Here is a 19,721-nt window from a genome sequence, read left to right as displayed (position 1 = left end):
TATCAAACGGCACTTAATAGGTAGCTATATTAATATACCGGACCAAAATCGGAAGGATCGGATAGTATGCGGGTTCGTAAACCAAACGAGTATGGAGACTCCTGAAATATGGTTTAACAAAGCCTACATACTAAAATGAAACCTAACCTAAGTGCTTGCGACCCATTACGACCCGTTTAGGTAGCTTATGCTACCTTAACGCGTCGTTCGCGTATAACGCGTTTGGAACGCCTAACATCGTGACCACAAGGTATAACCTCGGAAGGTTATAGCTATGGTCACCTAATGTGTTTGGTCGGATCCTAATGATCGACCAAATGGGTTGGGTTCGAAAGTATAAGCGATGGTTTAGATCGCTTACCTTACGACCCTATATAAGCACTACACTTAAAAGCGACGAGCTAAGCATGTTAGAACATGCTTAACTAAGTTTAGAAAATAGGTTTGGCATCAAAACAAACGGCTTTGATGCTCATGAGTAGTTTGGTTACAAAATACGCAAGAATGCGCATTTTGGCCGAAACTACGACTCGTCACTGAGCCTAGATAACGTGGTAATCAGTAGGTATAGTCACTACGAACTATAACCATCGTGATCACGCTCACGTTATGAAGTTCCAACAAACTTCGCATTGACCATAAACTGGTCAATGCGGAAAGTCAAACAATGTTTGACTTTCGGACTCGAAAAGCGAATAAAAGAACGAAAGAACACTTACGAAGGGTCCCTGAATGCTAATCTAGATCAAAGAGCTCAGGTATGAAGCAATGGCATCAACTTAGAGCATTTTGATCAGATTTTTGTGGGTTCTTGCAAGAATGGGGGGGGTATTTATAGGAAAAGCATAACCGTTAGGATCGTTTCTCGAATAACATGTCACGATCTCGCCCGTACACTTGTCACAATGTTATGGTACCTCTGATCTTGCCCCTTATTGGCTGGAAGAGACAAGGAAGTTTTGGCCTTTCACTAACTTGAAGAGGAAACAACATTAAATGGTGAATCTGCTGTTCTGGGGAGGCCTTACGGACCGTATGGGTTTTGGCTTACGGTCCGTAAGCCCCTAGTTTGGCAGATTTACAGTTTTGGTCCCTGTTGTGCCAAAACTTGGTATTTGATGCATTTTTGACATGTTTAAGCCCCGTTAACCCCATTTCTAAGCTCTAAAATGAAGTTAAAGTATAGGGAACTTAAAATGTGCTCAAAAATATCTCGGATGTCGGTTCGTTTGGTCGTACGGTCGCGATGTTCGGTTAATTACGACGGAATGCGTATAAGCGCGAAAGACGATCCAAATTGCACGACGAATGGATTTTTCTCATGCCAAACACTAAGGCATAATATAAGGATGCTTACATAAATTTTTGGATGTCCGGATGTATTCAGAACGTAAGTTATGCGCGAAAGTGCAAACTTGTGCACTTTTTGACACTTTTAGCCCCTGATTGATCCAAAGTTTATTTTACCATACCAAAGCCTTCAAAACTTATTTCTAAGTTATGTAAAGGTTATTTAAGGTATGTTAAGCATATGTTGATGTTCTGGAGTATTTGTCGCATTTAAACTGAGTATGTTTACGCACCAGTTTGCGTATAATTCTCAAGAAAGCGATGTAGAGTTTGAAATTGAACATGAATTGCTATGTGAAAAAGATACACATATTTATACAAGATCCCAAGTACGAAATACAATATTTCATCGGCTTGGTATTTGTTTGATGGTCGCGGTGACACAGGTGTCACAGTCTCCCCTACTTTAGGAAATTTCGTCCCGAAATTTATTCGTAGGAGTCTATTTGTGACTTTGCCAAATCCCCACCAGCGATATGCAAGGCAATATGCTGTCATTTCCTTAATGGTCATTCTTCAGAAACGAAATGAACAGACGGAGTCATTTTCCTCAATGAGTATTCTTCAGAAATGGAAATGACGGATTACACAACGGATAATCATTTCCTCAACAAATAAATCTTCAGAAACGAAAATGAACTAATGGAGTCATTTCCAATGGTTGCTTCCTCAGAGTTGGAAATGAGGGATTACACAACGGATATTCATTTCCTCAACAGATAAATCTTCAGAAACGAAAATGAACTAACGGAGTCATTTTCAACGGTTGCTTCATCGGAGTTGGAAATGAAAGATTACACAACGGATATTCATTTTTCCCAACGGATAATCTTCAGAAACGAAAATGCACTAACAGAGTCATTTTCAACGGTTGCTTTATCAGAAATGGAAATGAAAGATTACACAACGGATATTCATTTCCCCAATGGATAAATCGTCAGAAACGAAAATGAACTAACGGAGTCATTTTCAACGGTTGCTTCATTAGAGTTGGAAATGAAGGATTACACAACGGGTATTCATTTCCTCAACGGATAAATCTTCAGAAACGAAAATGAACTAACGGAGTTATTTTCAACGGTTGCTTCATCAGAGTTGGAAATGAAGGGTTACATAACGGATATTCATTTCCCCAACGGATAAATCGTCAGAAACGAATATGAACTAATGGAGTCATTTTCAACGGTTGCTTCATCAGAGTTGGAAATGAAGGATTACACAACGGATATTCATTTCCTCAACGGATAAATCTTCAGAAACGAAAATGAACTAACGGAGTCATTTTCAACGGTTGCTTCATCAGAGTTGGAAATGAAGGATAACACAACGGATATTCATTTCCCCAACGGATAAATCGTCAGAAACGAAAATGAACTAACGGAGTCATTTTCAACGGTTGGTTCATCAGAGTTGGAAATGAATAGGGTTAACTCTAGACACATGACAGAACTTGCTGTGGTTTCTGTGCACTAAATTCCATAATTATGTATGCATCCATAATTACGTAATCCCTTGCACAGTCCGCACAGTTTGTTTTGTAATGTTTTGGGGGAAGGATATCAAACTTGTGATGAGGGTGACTAGACTTCCATCGGGTCCTTTTTTAATTAGATCGACATGGGATATTCTTAGTTAGGCCACCAAGGAGTCCTTTCAGCTTCATCGTCACATGATATTCCTAACCAGATTTTTGGATCAATCTATTTAACTAGACCACTCAAGGGGTCTAATTATGAAGTAGTACATTATAATCCGAGGGACTTAACTATAACATAGAAGTCCATTGAGGATTTTAAGTAATACTTTTGGGTATCCTACTATGAATCTCTTGTACAAGGATATGGAAGATTCTACGAAGATTTGGATAACATAACAACACATAAGGGAACACATAAGCACAAAGTCACACAATTGTTTAACTTGATTATAATTTGTTATTAACTTGTTATTGATTGAATACGGATATGGAAACCAATCGATGGGCTACAATGTCTACTGAGATCTATCTGAGAAGATAGGAAGATCTCCCAAAATTCGATTTTTGATTTCAAGGAATTACCACATTCGAATTAAGGTATACAACAATTAAGGATATACGGGATATCCTTAGGTACCCTATTAAGGATTTATAGTGGTACTTTGGGTATTCGTCTTGTGTTGTAACCTGCGCCTTATACTTCGTTTCCTTAGAATAGACGGGTACTTAGGAATTTCGTGGAAGACACAAGCAATCATAGAATGGGAGAATTTTGGGGGTAGTTTGTTCTTCAAGGAATACGGTTTCTTGATTGTCGGTATTGTAAGGGATATGTCGTTTATACATGCAACCACATAAATAAATTGCAATGTAAATAAAAGATTTATTTATAAACAACGATAACACTATTTCTTGGACCTTGACAACAAAAGAAAGTAATACATAAGACGTGATTATTTCTAAACGATGTTGTCTTCTAGTCAGTCAGATGCTCATCCCTGTGCTGGATTTGCATTAGCAAGCCTTGGGCAATTTCTTTGGAAATGACCCATCTCGCCACAGTTGAAACAAGAGCCTGGTAGAAAACGACCTTGAGTAGGATTGTTGCCAGCTTGGTTTGGCGCAGCTGCAGTTGGGCAGAATCTTGCTGTGTGGCCTATAAGTCCACAAGTTTGGCATTTGCGGCACTGTACATTAGCGTGATGATGGAGGCTACATTGGTTGCACAAGGGTGTAGTTCCATTGTATGGTTTTCTAGCAGGGGGTTGAGCTGGTTGGTTGGGGACGGCTTGACCATTGTGAGCGACCACGGCGAAGTTTTGAGAAGCCTTTCGCTTCTTTGACTTCTTAGAGGATTCAGTCTGTTCATCCATGGTCTTTGATTCCCCGATTGGGTTCGATTCCCCGATCGGTTTCTTGTCACCTTTCCGGAAAAGTTTACCTTTCCTGATCTTTGATTCAATCAAGGTTGCAGATAGCTCAATGGCCTGTCTAACTGTAGTAGGGTTGCTACCAGTCACAATGTCTTGTATGGAGTCAGGGAGGCCATTAATGTACTTTTCGATTGCTTTATCCAAAGGTGTAACCATATCCGGGCATAACAAACTTAACTCCTCATAATGGTCCGTGTAGGCTCGATGCTCACCGCTAACTTGCTTAAGATCGTCGAACTCCGTTTCCAAGGCCCTGATCTCGTGACGAGGACAGAATTCCTTCATCATCAGAGCTCAAAGCTCTTGCCATGTTTGAGCCAGTGCCACATCGGCACCCCTATCTCTCATCACACCATTCCACCATGTCAAAGCTCGTTTCTCAAAGACGCTAGATGCGAATTCTACCTTTCGCTCGTTTGGACATTGAACATGTCTGAAGGTGTTCTCTAAACTCTCGAACCATTGTAGAAGTGCAGTCGCTCCTTGAGACCCAGAAAACTTTGATGGCTTAGCTGAGTTGAACGTCTTGAAGTTGCAGGGGGCATTATGGTTGTTGTTGGCTTGGTTCCATTGAGCAAAGAGGTTTGGGAATTGAGCAGCCATTTGCTGCGCAATGATCTCTGCCAGTTCTGCAGTCGCTATCTGGTTTTCGCGTCGAGGAGGCATTCTAAATGAGAGACAAGAAAGAAAACAAATGAAATGGCATTGGGTAAGAATAGGATGTTACAATTGCCGACCATAATCACGGTTGATGGTCATTTGTTTGAATCCACGAAGCAAACAAACAACACCAAGGCTGAATCAAAGCAAATAGATCCTCATAGTGTATCGTGAAGACATGCTCGCCTATAAGTGAACACTCACCCAAGAGTTCCGAGGTAAGAGTGACTGGTCCGATTATGTGGATTTGTACGAACACTCCAGCCTTAGACAGAAAACCCAGGGTACAGGCATTCACTCTTCCAGTTTGCACGTGTTCACACTATTTAGGACCAAAAACTTTGACGAGAGTTTTGAAAACTCAAAGGGGTTCAAAACCTTATAACAGAGGGTTCAAAACCTTACAATAGAGGGTTCGAAACCTAGTAATCAATCATCCTGGAACAGATGATTAGTTTTCAAGCGGTTTTGAAATTTATGTTCTTGTTGTGGTCGTCGCCTAAGGATAGGTGACGGTATTGTTTTATGACTAAACGCAAGTAAACTCGCGTTAGGGTCCTAGGAAGGTTATAGACTAGGTCAAAGCATTACTAATAACCTAATTCCCTATTACCATTGGCTCTGATACCATCTTTTCTGTCACACCCCGACCACGTAGAACATACAAAACGTGGCGGAAATGTCGGGGAGTGTTGTAACAGAATCAATTGTTTCAAATCCATGGTAAACGAAGTTTCGTTTTATTAATCAAACATGAAAGTTTACATTGTCTTAAACAAGAACCAAAGAATACATAACATAAATTAACTAGTTCTTGTCTCGTTTTAAGTCACTAAGGCACAGGTCCGCCTAAGTATGTCTTGATAAGTCTTATGCATCATCTCCTGAAAACACATGTGAAAATAGGTACGTCAGCATAAAAATGCCTGTGAGATACATTGGTTTTGTGAAAACGGAATTCATGACTTATGTTTGAGAAAATGTTTAGTCATGAACCTTGTAATTTGCTTTGTCTTGTAAATCATTTGAAAAACGGTAAGATCAGATGATATGTATAAATAAGAGAACAATGCATGGTTAACTGAATAACCATGTAAAAATGAGTTTGTATAAGATAAGTTGTTTGTAAGATAATGTCTCGTGAAAAGTGTGTTATTTGTATAAAATGCCATATGTCTCAAATTGAAATGATTCAAATAACGCTGCGATATGTAATACCATACAAACACTTATATATAGGAAGTACTAGTGGCGTATCCACCATGCTTGTATCATATTACACACGCCTCGTTACTTAATCACTTACTCAAACTAAACCATCGAGTTGAAGTGTTTAACAATTGTAGAAATGTTCATGTATAGTCAAATGTCTATTGTCAAATGTAAATCATGTCAACGGATACAACTGGTTCACACGGTTGAATGGTTACAAACGGTTCATATAATCAAACGGGTTTAGACGGTTCACATAGTCAAATGGTCACAACGGTTCAAAATGTAGCATAATGTGTTCATATGCTGGATGAGCATATGCAACAGAAATGCAATGTAAAACAATGTACTAAGTACGCACACAATTGGCATACATAGCATGTAATGTAAAGCAATGTACTAAGTACGCACACAATGGGCATACATAGCATGTAATGTAAAGCAATGTACTAAGTACGCACACAATGGGCATACATAGCATGTAATGTAAAGCAATGTACTAAGTACGCACACAATGGGCATACATAGCATGTAATGTAAGGCAATGTACTAAGTACGCACACAATGGGCATACATAGCATAAACACAATGAAATCATGTACTATATATGTGCTATCGAACATAGCAAGTATATGACGTGAAAACCGGAAAGCATGAAAGTAACAAGTAGGCACATGCGTTTCACCCCAAAACAGTTTGGAAAACAGTAAAAGAGGGGTTCAATGTACTCACCTGAGATTGCTTTGAATTCCTTGTGTAATAATCACACAATGCTAGAGATCACGGGATATCAAACGGCACCTAATAGGTAGCTATATTAATATACCGGACCAAAATCGGAAGGATCGGATAGTATGCGGGTTCGTAAACCAAACGAGTATGGAGACTCGTGAAATATGGTTTAACAAAGCCTACATACTAAAATGAAACCTAACCTAAGTGCTTGCGACCCATTACGACCTGTTTAGGTAGCTTATGCTACCTTAACGCGTCGTTCGCGTATAACGCGTTTGGAACGCCTAACATCGTAACCACAAGGTATAACCTCGGAAGGTTATAGCTATGGTCACCTAATGTGTTTGGTCGGATCCTAATGATCGACCAAATGGGTCGGGTTCGAAAGTATAAGCGATGGTTTAGATCGCTTACCTTACGACCCTATATAAGCACTACACTTAAAAGTGACGAGCTAAGCATGTTAGAACATGCTTAACTAAGTTTAGAAAACAGGTTTGGCATCAAAACAAACGGCTTTGATGCTCATGAGTAGTTTGGTTACAAAATACGCAAGAATGCGCATTTTGGCCGAAACTACGACTCGTCACTGAGCCTAGATAACGTGGTAATCAGTAGGTATAGTCACTACGGACTATAACCATCGTGATCACGCTCACGTTATGAAGTTCCAACGAACTTCGCATTGACCATAAACTGGTCAATGCGGAAAGTCAAACAATGTTTGACTTTCGGACTCGAAAAGCGAATAAAAGAACGAAAGAACACTTACGAAGGGTCCCCGAATGCTAATCTAGATCAAAGAGCTCAGGTATGAAGCAATGGCATCAACTTAGAGCATTTTGATCAGATTTTTGTGGGTTCTTGCAAGAATGGGGGGGGGGTATTTATAGGAAAAGCATAACCGTTAGGATTATTTCTCGAATAACGTGCCACGATCTCACCCGTACACTTGTCACAATGTTATGGTACCTCTGATCTTGCCCCTTATTGGCTGGAAGAGACAAGGAAGTTTTGGCCTTTCACTAACTTGAAGAGGCAACAACATTAAATGGTGAATCTGCTGTTCTGGGGAGGCCTTACGGACCGTATGGGTTTTGGCTTACGGTCCGTAAGCCCCTAGTTTGGCAGATTTACAGTTTTGGTCCCTGTTGTGCCAAAACTTGGTATTTGATGCATTTTTGACATGTTTAAGCCCCGTTAACCCCATTTCAAAGCTCTAAAATGAAGTTAAAGTATAGGGAACTTAAGATGTGCTCAAAAATATCTCGGATGTCGGTTCGTTTGGTCGTACGGTCGTGATGTTCGGTTAATTACGACGGAATGCGTATAAGCGCGAAAGACGATCCAAATTGCGCGACGAATGGATTTTTCTCATGCCAAACACTAAGGCATAATATAAGGATGCTTACATAAATTTTTGGATGTCCGGAAATATTCATAACGTAAGTTATGCGCGAAAGTGCAAACTTGTGCACTTTTTGACACTTTTAGCCCCTGAATGATCCAAAGTTTATTTTAGCATACCAAACCCCTCAAAGCCTATTTCTAAGCTTTGTAAAGGATATTTAGGGTATGTTTAACTTATGGATATGTTCCGGAATGTTCGTTACAGTTCAAATTGGCATACTTTCGCAGTTTGTCATGTTTCGTCCCTGTAAGCGAATTAACTTGTTTTTTTTGCCATACCAAAGCCTTCAAAACTTATTTCTAAGTTATGTAAAGGTTATTTAAAGTATGTTAAGCATATGTTGATGTTCCAGAGTATTTGTCGCTTTTAAACTGAGTACGTTTACGCACCAGTTTGCGTATAATTCTCCAGAAAGCGATGTAGGGTTTGAAATTGAACAAGAATTGATATGTGCAAAAGATGCACATATTTATACAATATTTCATCGGCTTGGTATTTGTTTGATGGTCGCGGTGACACAGGTGTCACACAAACCCTCGAAGACATGTTGAGTGTGAATTCATGATGTTGATGAATTCCTTGACCTTGAATGCGTATCGACATGTGAAATGTGCGAAATCCAATCACGTGTGTGGAATGAACACAGAGATGTAAATACAACTGTTTTCTATAAAGATCTGATAACATTTACACTGTGAAACCAAATGGACATAGCTTAGCCTCAAAGTTGTCCAAAAGTTCTTAACAAACAAACACAAGACACCTATATATAGACTTGCAGGTTCGAACCAAACATGTGATGGCTTCGTACGAAGCCACAGGCCTTCGTACATAGGCACTAAGATGAACATCCATGGCTTCGTTCGAACGAGCCCTTCGAACCAAAATACATTTCCTCAATGTTGCACCAGTCTTGTGTTATTCATTCCTACTACACTCACAGACTCTCCCTTGGATATTGCTACAATCAATCTCGTAGCTTTTGTTTCTCCTTGAGTCTTTTAGAAATGTTGACATAATCAGCAACACAGACTCCCCAATTTCCAGCAAAATCCCTATGGATTTGTTTTCGATTTTAGCTTAACTCTTCCTAACGTTTGACTCCTCCTTCAGGCTCCCCCTTGCTTTATGCTTATGTGCTTTTAGCTTCTAGGATTGTCACCTGGCTCTACAAGCTCTACAAGTTCCTCCAGGATAGTCACCTGGCTCTTGGATTGCACGCTTGTCTTCAGACTCCCCCTTAAGTTCTGTTCTCGCGATCGTACTCTGGCTTTCTCTCTCCTGATAAATCTCAACCATTTATAAGATTTTAACAATAACAAATCACGAAAAACCAACCTAACTCTTATCATATAACAATGAATAAGCTGGAACATTTCAAATAAGTGACTGCACAGGACATCGTTTGTTCATAGAAATCTGTGATTTGACATAGAATTTTCCAGAACGATTACCTGGCTCTTTAACCCACATAATTTTGGATCGAGAACCTGGCTCTATTGTACAAATGTAACAATATGAATTTATCCAAGATTGCCCGACTCCACTCCCCCTATCAAATTACTTTGTAAAAATTGACAAATTAAGCAACCAAGACTTTTATCAAGTAATCATCCAAGTCCAAATTAATGACCTTGGAGATTGCACAAACTGTTTTTGATTTTTCGATTTAAAACTTCAACTTTTAAATTAATGAACTTGTTTATTTTCAGAAACACGTTCAGCATACTCAGATTTTGAAACTCAGCTTTCAGACATCGGTTGTCGAAAATAAAGTAGATACAAAATCTTTTTGAATTTTTCTGAAACGTAAAGCAGTAAAGAATATTTACAGAAAATATTTCTTGTTTGAATTTGCATTATAGGATCATATCAGTTTATGACAAATCACAAGCACCGTTGAGCTATATAGACACTTTAGGTTCTAAACGATTCACTTAGATTGTCAGTACACTGATCCACTTAAATTTTCACACAAAGTTCAACTGATTCGAGATACGAGATTAATGTTTTAGGAACTTAACTTATTCGCGTGTCCCACCTTAGAATATACTCCCGAATCAAGATTCCCTAGATTCAGTCTTACATGTGAATATACTATATTGATATCCGTATTTTGGGTTAATGCGAGACAATGAGAGCTTAGGTTAGAACTTTCGTTCAGTCAGCGAGATGATGGCTCGACTTCAGGTGTGTTCCCTTTAGGGTATCTTCTTTTCAACTGCATTTTATTCGTATCTTTTGATAGTTTATCAATTTTATGAAGTGGGTAAAATTTATGCGCATAAAGTATTATACGAAGTCTGTGTTGGGTTTTTTCTGTGACATCTGTGTCTATTGGACCATCAAACAAATAGCAAATCAATGAAATATTGTGTTTCATACTTGGGATTTGTAAAAATATGTGTACCATTTGCACATATCAATTCTTGTTCGATTTCGAGCTTTAAATCGCTTTCTGGAAGGTTATACGCTAACTGATGTGTAAACGTAATTAGTTTAATGTGACAAACACTCCGGAATAGTGACATAGGCTTATCATACCTTAAGTAACCTTTACATAACTTAGAAATAAGTTTTGGAGGGTTTGGTATGCCGAAATCAAGTTTATTCGATCATAGGGACTAATTTCGACAAACTGCGAAAGTATGCTGATTCGTACTGTGACAAACATTCTGGAACCTGATCATAAGTTAAACATGCCCTAAATATCCTTTACATAGCTTAGAAATAGGCTTTGAGGTGTTTGGTGCGCAAAAATAAACTTATTTGTTCAATAGGCACTAAAAGCATCAAAAAGTGCATAAGTTTGCATTTTCGCCCATATCTTACGTTCTGAACATATCCGAACATCCAAAAGTTTATGTAATCATTAAAATATTTTATTTTAGTGATTGGCATGATAAAATTCCATTCGTCTCTTAATTTGGATCGTTTTAGCGTTCGTTACGACTTCCGTCGTAAATACCAGAATAACGCAACCGTACGACCAAACGAACCGACATCCAAGATGTTTGAGCATGTTTCATATTCCCTGTGCTTTAACTTCATTTTAGAGCCTTAAAATGGGGTTAACGGGGCTTAAACGTGCCAAAACTGCATCGAAAACCATGTTTTGGGACTGTAGGGGCTAAAATTATAAATCTGCCAAAGTTTGCTATGTCACACCCCCAAAATCCACCTGCGGAGTATCACCGCTTGGGAGCGTGACTGACCAGGATCAAGCCACCAATCATATTGAACATAGTATATAATTATCAAAGTAGTTTGTAAAAACCCAATTCAATACAATTGATGTTCAAACCAAACATAGTTAAGTAGCGGAAGCATAATGTGAAAACCCAATGTATGTAATAAGTTCAAGTGTTATAAAGTGTAACATAACACCCTCGATCCATGCTCCACAACGACCTGCTCCTCCCTGTGCAAGCTCCATATGTACCTAAGGTCCTGCAAGGCATGCAGTAGAGAGTCAACAACTAGTTGAGCGAGTTCACAGTTAATTGTTTAGTAATTGTAATAGAATAGTAAGCCTTGTGTTCGTTCATTAAGTCATGTATCGTATTAGTTCGTATCGCGGCCCTATAGGCATGTATGCGAAGATTTGGGAAAATTCCCAAGTATTCTAGACTAGGTATATTTGTATCGCGGCCACCCGGCATGTGTGCGAAGTTTAGTGTATAGTTCGCAGCCTTCCTAGGCATGTGTGCGAAGATTAGTCATATTATCGCGGCCAACCTTGGCGTGTGTGCAAAGATCAGTTCTATAAGTATCACTAGTCTAGTCGTATCTTTTCAATAACCCTTCCTCACCCGAGGACCATATAACTAAGTTCCATAAGCTAGGTAAGTACAGGTAAATGATCCATACCCATTCCCACCCTGGGAACCCCATGCCTTGGCTGTGTGAACTCACCTTGGTTTGCTCGGTATGCTAAAAGGGTTACACGTTCACAATTAATCAGTCACGACCTGTAGTACGCACGTGTATATGATCATTTTAAGTTCGTATGTCATTAATGTCACGAAGCGTGTGTTTAAGCAGTTATCACATTTCATATATGCAGTTAGTCTAACCCGTACAATTCATGCTTGACAGGATTAACAGGCAGTTAACACATTTCACCAAGTTAACACACTTAACAGGATTCACACACACTAGCAATGTTTCATGTCTAACAGAGTTAACATGTTTACTAAATTAACAACTAACGGAGTTGATATCTAACAGTTAATGTTTAACAGTTTTAGCAGACTAACGGAATTAACCAAAGTAAATGATTTAACTGAACAACAAGTTAACAAGGTTAATCACAATTAGAGTTAACATCCTTAACTTAACAAATTCGGACCCATATGCATCATATACATAAATTCGGACCTCATCTCCTTGTATCATTCAAAAAGGTCGGACAAGGGGGCTCCCCCCTTTAAAATTCGGACAAGGTGCACTTCTTAAGAAAAATCGGACAAGTGATCACCACAAAAGTCTGACCATTTCCCCTTGCTAAAGTTCGGACCCCTAACACCTTGCACAAACTCGGACAATAATCAACAAAAGTCGAACAAGAGTCCCACTCTTAAAACTCGGACACACACACTAATCAAAAGTCGGACCCTTTGATGTTTATATAAAATTCGGACACCCTTAGTGTACCTCACAAAGTTCGGACAACACTTGATAAATAGAAATTCGGACCCCATGGCCTTTCTTTCTAAAGTTCGGACCCACTTTAGAATGTAAAGATCGGACCCCTTGTGATTCATAAAAGTCGGACCCCTTGTCTAATAAAAAGGTCGGACCATGAGTTCATAAGCAAAGAAATTCGGACAAGGGCCACAACATCAAAACTCGGACTCTCATACATTTCATTCCAAGAATTCGGATCATATGCATACTTGTTAAAAGTTCTGACTATGATTATCATTCAAAAGTTCTGACTCAAAACCCTAGTCGCGCGCAGAAACATAGAATAAGCAATATAACAGTTACGTTCTTACGATCATACGATCAGGAAACCCTAACTTCATACATTTGCATTGCACTGATCAAATCAACAATCAATCAATCATTCTAACATACTTTGCATCTTAATCATCAAGCAAATGATTTCACAACAACCATAACCATTTCACAACAAATCAGAATCAATAAACACAGAATATCATACGAAGAACTAGGGTTTTAACATGCATCAATCAATCAACGATTAACCACAGGCAATGATTAAACAATTACCTTGGATTGATTCTAGACAAAGAGAGAAATCGAGAGTAATAAAGAGCTTGTACCAATGATGAAGATGATGATTGCCAGAGAGAATCAGAGAATATGAAAGTACGTGCTTTGTTTCTTTGGTGGTGATTAGTGAAAAGGATTAGGGTTAAGAATGATAAAAGTTTCACTATTAGCACTTAACACCCTTAAGTATTATCTATTACAGTTTCATCACCACATTCAAGTATTTGTCAAATCTTTCACAAGTAACACATAACCATGCACAATTACAATACACTTTATTGTATCAAAACGTATACAGTTTCATAGCAAACTAAATGTGCAAATAAATAATTAAACAAACAATGAACGTGCAATAAATGCGAAAGTGGAATCTCGGAAACTCGAGTTATCACATTATCCCCAACTTGAAAGAAATTTTGTCCCGAAATTTAGCATGCGGTTACTGAGGAAGCTAGGTAAGTTGTATCGTTTACTGGTTTTCCTGGGGTGTCACATCATCCCCCCGTTGATTTGGAATTTCGTCCCGAAATTCTGTAGTAGTAGCTTCAGCCTCAGTAGTGGTTGCACAGTTTTCGAATAACTGGGGATACTTGAGTTCCATTTGATCTTCTCGTTCCCAGGTATACTCTGGGCCACGATGGGAGTTCCAACGAACTCGTACAAGAGGTATTCTAGTGTTCTTGAGGACCTTAACATCCCGGTCCGTGATTTCAACGGTTCCTCGACGAACTGCAACCGCTCGTCGATAGTGAGTTCCTTAAAATGAACTATAAGGGTCTCATCTGACAGGCACTTCTTCAGATTCGACACGTGGAGTACGTTGTGAACTGCACCGAGTTCAGCTGGTAGGTTTAGTCTGTAGGCTACCTTGCCTATTCTTTCAGTGATTTCGAACGGTCCAACGTACCGTGGATTTACGTTTACCAAAATGAACCACACCCTTCCAGGGTGAGACTTTAAGTAGCACTCGATCCCCAACTTGGAACTCGAGCGGTTTTCTGCGTTTATCAGCGTAGCTTTTCTGGCGATCACGAGCTGCCGCCATGCGTTGTCGTATCTGTGCTATTCGTTCAGTAGCGTCAACTACCATTTCTGGACCTGTAATCTGACTATCCCCCACCTCTGCCCAACAGAGAGGTGACCGGCATTTACATCTGTATAATGCCTCGAATGGAGCGGCTTGTATGCTGGTGTGGTAACTGTTATTGTACGAAAACTCCACTAACGTGAGATGCTTTTCCTAGCTGTTGCTGAAATCAATAACACATGCCCTAAGCATGTCTTCTAAAGTTTGGATCGTGCGCTCAGACTGCCCATCCGTCATAGGGTGATAGGCTGTGCTCATGTCTAATCGAGAGCCAAAAGCTTTGTGCATTGCTTGCCATAGTTCTGAAGTGAATCGTGCATCCCGATCTGAAATAATAGAGGTTGGCACTCCGTGCCTAGAAACAACTTCTTTCAAGTAGATGTCTGCTAACGTAGAGAACTTATCCGTTTCTTTGATAGCCAAGAAATGAGCAGACTTTGTGAGTCGGTCTACGATCACCCAAATAGTATCATTCCCACGCTGGAATCTAGGCAGACCAGTAACAAAATCCATGGAAATTTCTTCCCATTTCCACTGTGGTATCTTGGGTTGTTGCAGTAGGCCTGAGGGTTTCTGGTACTCTGTCTTGACTCTCGCACAAGTCAAACATTTGCCGACGTAAGTTGCAATGTGGGCCTTCATGCTAGGCCACCAGTATGTAGTTCTAAGATCGTGGTACATTTTATCCGAACCTGGATGTACCGAGTAGCGAGACTTATGTGCTTCATCCATCACAAGTTCGCGTAGACCGCCATAAAGTGGGACCCAGATACGTCTTGTTACATAGTAGGCGCCGTCTTCCTTCTGTTCTAATCGTTGCCTTGAGCCGCGTAGGGCTTCAGCCCTAACGTTTACCGGTTTCAATGCTTCTATCTGAGCATCTCTTATCTGGGTTGGAAGACTAGACTGAATGGTGAGCTGCAATGCTCAAACGCGCTTAGGTGTAGTGTCTTTCCGACTGAGGGCGTCAGCCACAACTGTCACACCCCCAAAATCCACCCACGGAGTACCACCGCTTGGGAGCGTGACTGACCAGGATCAAGCCATCAATCATATCAAACATAGCATTTAATAATAAAAGTAATTAATGTAAATCATCGTGGCATGATTGATGTTCCAAAACCAAACATCGTTTAAATAGCGGAAGCATAGTATGAAATCTCAAAATAGTTATAAGTTCAAATATCGTTCATGATCCAAATCCCACAATGACCTGCTCCTCCCTGTGCAAGCTCCGTAATGTACCTAAGGTCCTACAAGGCATGCAGCAAATAATCAACAAACTAGTTGAGCGAGTTCACAGAAAGTAAGTTCATAACATAATGCATAAGTATAGCTAATGGGGGCTTCCCATACTAGTGTGTACTAAAGGTGGGGGCTTCCCAAACCTTGTGTTCATATTACTGGTGGGGGCTTCCCATGTTTATCCTGGCTAATGAGGGCTTCTCATTAACGGTACTTACTAGACTAACTTCCGACCATGTGTTCTTCTTTACCGAGAACAGGAAAACGTACAGGGTCACGTAGGCTTTACGTGACGTGCCCTTCCCCGAGGACAGTGGTACGCGTGGGGGCTACGTAGGCTTTACGCAGCGTGGCCTTCCGACCTGGAAGCCAGTAGATGGTATTGGGTTACGTAGGCTTTACGTAACGTGTCCTCCCGACCCGGGAGACAAATGGCAAATAAACTGGGTCACGTAGGCTTTACGTAACGTGTCCTGACTAACCTGAGGACGATGGTCTATAGTCTAGAGAATGCGTAAGTACGAGTAACTCTTTTAACAATAACATATCCAACCCAATTCCCAACCCGGGAATCCCATGCCTTGGCTGTGTGAACTCACCTTGGTTTGCTCGGCAGATACACAAAAGAGTACAGGTAGCAAGTAAATGGTCAACCACGTCCTATCATGGTTATTATGCAAGTCAGGTTCGTATATAGCACGTATATTGTATCACGTATAATCATGGCAAACACGTACATGTATCATCAATCCGATAAACAATCTAAGGGTTCGGTCCAATCATTACCCGGCCCAATGACAATAAGCAGCCCAATATCATAACAGTTAAACAAATAGCCAAGTGTCCGGCCCAATCAGTTGGGCCTGTAATAGTCCAATAGCAACAGTCCACAAATCAAATCATTGGGCCCGTGACAGTGAAGGCCCAAACAGTGTGCGTGTAAATGGTGGTCTCGAGTCGCAACCGGCGATCTCGAGTCGCAACCGAGGATTACGAGTCATATCAGGAGATTACGAGTCGCAACAGCAGGTTGCGAGTCGCAATGGCTGGTCTCGGTTCATCATGGTCCGGTTACGAGTCGCAACGGGACTCGCAACCGTGGTCTCGGCTTGTGCTGTTGTGGTCTCGAGTCGAGACTGTGAGGTTTCGAGTCGCAATCTGAGTCGCAACCGTGTGTGTAACTGGTTTCCATAATTCCTGCATTGACTTATCCGTGATTCTAGCAAACATCTAAGGCAGTTTTGAAATCAGATCAATCACAGAAATTTTTCAACAGTTTCATATCAACAATAGATCATGTTCATAGCAATTTCATATTATTAAGAACAGTAACAATCCATTCAAACCACATGAAATCGGAATACCACACAATCCTTATACCGAATCCTTAACTATCATGCATCCTAGCCGATTAACAACATATTCTCGGCAATTCAATCAGTAATCAGCCCATGAACATCATTAACTTATGAGCCGTATCATCATACTAACATGCCACTTAAAACACATGTGCAGGTAGAATCATCACAGCCGGTTACAAACATCAATACGGATCGAATAACAAATCACTCATGTAACCTATTACGTATGTAATCATGATCACCATTTACAGTAGTCGATTCATAAGAACACAATCAACATACACACAAACAATTTCAAACATGACAAGTACTAACCGAATTAGAGAAGAAGAGAGGGTGATCCGAATTGTGAAGGCTCTTGCCGTCGGGTTCCAAGCAAACGAGAGGGAGATAGAGAGCAAGTAGGGTTGTGTGTGTTTGTGTTGCAAAACAATAAACAAAACCCTTAAACTCGGTTTTGTGTTGCGAGTGGGGGAGTGGGCCGAGCCCATTCGGTTATCTAATGGAGTCCGATTTCAAAGTGTGGCCCAAAGGGCTTGTGTGACCGGTTATAATGTGCAATCGGGTCTTAGTGTGTGGTTTGGGTTCGTGTACACAACATACATACACACATAAGGCACATAACGTCATAACATTCAATAGCATCAAAGTTTGTAAAATCATAACACGTTCACGTATGTTACACAATGATAGGTCTAAAGTTCGAGTTGTCACATTATCCCCAACTAATTGGAAATTTCGTCCCGAAATTTGGTATGCACTCACTGAGGAAGCTAGGTAAACTGTATTGTTCACTGATTTTCCTGGGGTGTCACATCCTCCCCCCGTTGATCTGGAATTTCGTCCCGAAATTCCGAAGTAGTAGCTTCAGCCTCAGTAGTGGTAGCATTGATTTCGAATAACTGGGGGTACTTTTCTGTCATCCTGTCTTCGCGTTCCCAGGTGTACTCTGGGCCACGTTTGGAGTTCCAACGAACTCGGACAAGAGGGATTCTCTTGTGTTTGAGGACCTTCACATCCCGGTCCGTGATTTCAACTGGTTCCTCGACGAACTGCAACCGCTCGTCGATAGTGAGTTCCTTGAAAGGAACGATGAGGTTTTCATCTGATAGGCACTTCTTTAAGTTCGATACATGAAAAACATTGTGAACTGCCCCGAGTTCAGCTGGTAAATTCAACTTGTAGGCTACCTTGCCAATCTTTTCTATGATTTTGAACGGTCCAACGTACCGCGGATTCAGTTTGCCCCGTTTGCCAAAACGAACCACACCCTTCCAGGGCGAAACTTTCAATAAAACCCGGTCCCCGACCTCAAATTCCAATGGCTTTCTACGCTTGTCCGCGTAGGCTTTCTGACGGTCGCGTGCTGCCGCCATGCGTTGTCGTATCTGTGCAATCTTTTCTGTGGCGTCCACTACAATCTCTGGACCCGTGATCTGACTATCCCCCACCTCTGCCCAACAGAGAGGTGACCGGCATTTACGTCCGTACAATGCCTCGAATGGAGCGGCTTGAATGCTGGTGTGATAACTATTATTATAAGAAAACTCCACCAAAGGGAGGTGCTTTTCCCAGCCGTTGCCGAAATCGATAACGCATGCCCGAAGCATGTCTTCAAGTGTTTGAATCGTACGCTCAGACTGCCCATCTGTCTGAGGATGATATGCTGTGTTCATGTCTAGCCGTGAGCCGAAAGATTTATGCATCGCTTGCCATAGCTCTGACGTGAATCGCGCATCGCGATCCGAAATGATAGATGTGGGCACCCCGTGCCTCGAGACAACTTCTTTAAGATATACGTCTGCAAGAGTGGAGAACTTATCCGTTTCCTTTATAGGTAGGAAGTGTGCAGACTTGGTGAGTCGATCCACGATCACCCATATGGTATCGTTCCCACGCTGGGATCTAGGTAGGCCTGTAACGAAATCCATGGAAATTTCCTCCCATTTCCACTGTGGTATCTTAGGCTGCTGAAGTAGACCAGCTGGTTTCTGATATTCGACCTTGACTCTCGCACAGGTCAAGCATTTTCCAACGTACGTAGCAATGTGGGCCTTCATACTAGGCCACCAATATGTAGTGCTGATATCGTGGTACATTTTATCCGACCCTGGATGTACCGAGTAGCGAGACTTGTGAGCTTCGTCCATTACAAGCTCGCGTAGACCGCCATAAAGTGGGACCCAAATACGCCCCGATACATAGTAGGCGCCGTCTGCTTTCTGTTCCATTTGCTGTCGTGAGCCGCGTAAGGCTTCAGCCTTGACGTTTTCGGGCTTCAATGCTTCTACCTGAGCATTTTGTATCTGTGCAGGAAGGCTAGACTGAATCGTAAGCTGTAGCGCTCGCACGCGCCGTGGTAGAGTGTCTTTCCGACTGAGGGCATCAGCCACAACATTGGCTTTGCCTGGATGGTACTTGATAGCGCATTCATAATCGTTAAGTAATTCGACCCACCTTCGTTGACGCATGTTCAAATCCTTCTGCTTAAGAATATGCTCGAGACTCC

Source organism: Helianthus annuus, chromosome 12 (assembly GCF_002127325.2).
Source record: "Helianthus annuus cultivar XRQ/B chromosome 12, HanXRQr2.0-SUNRISE, whole genome shotgun sequence".
Taxonomy (NCBI): Eukaryota; Viridiplantae; Streptophyta; class Magnoliopsida; order Asterales; family Asteraceae; genus Helianthus; species Helianthus annuus.
This window is presented reverse-complemented; position numbering follows the sequence as displayed.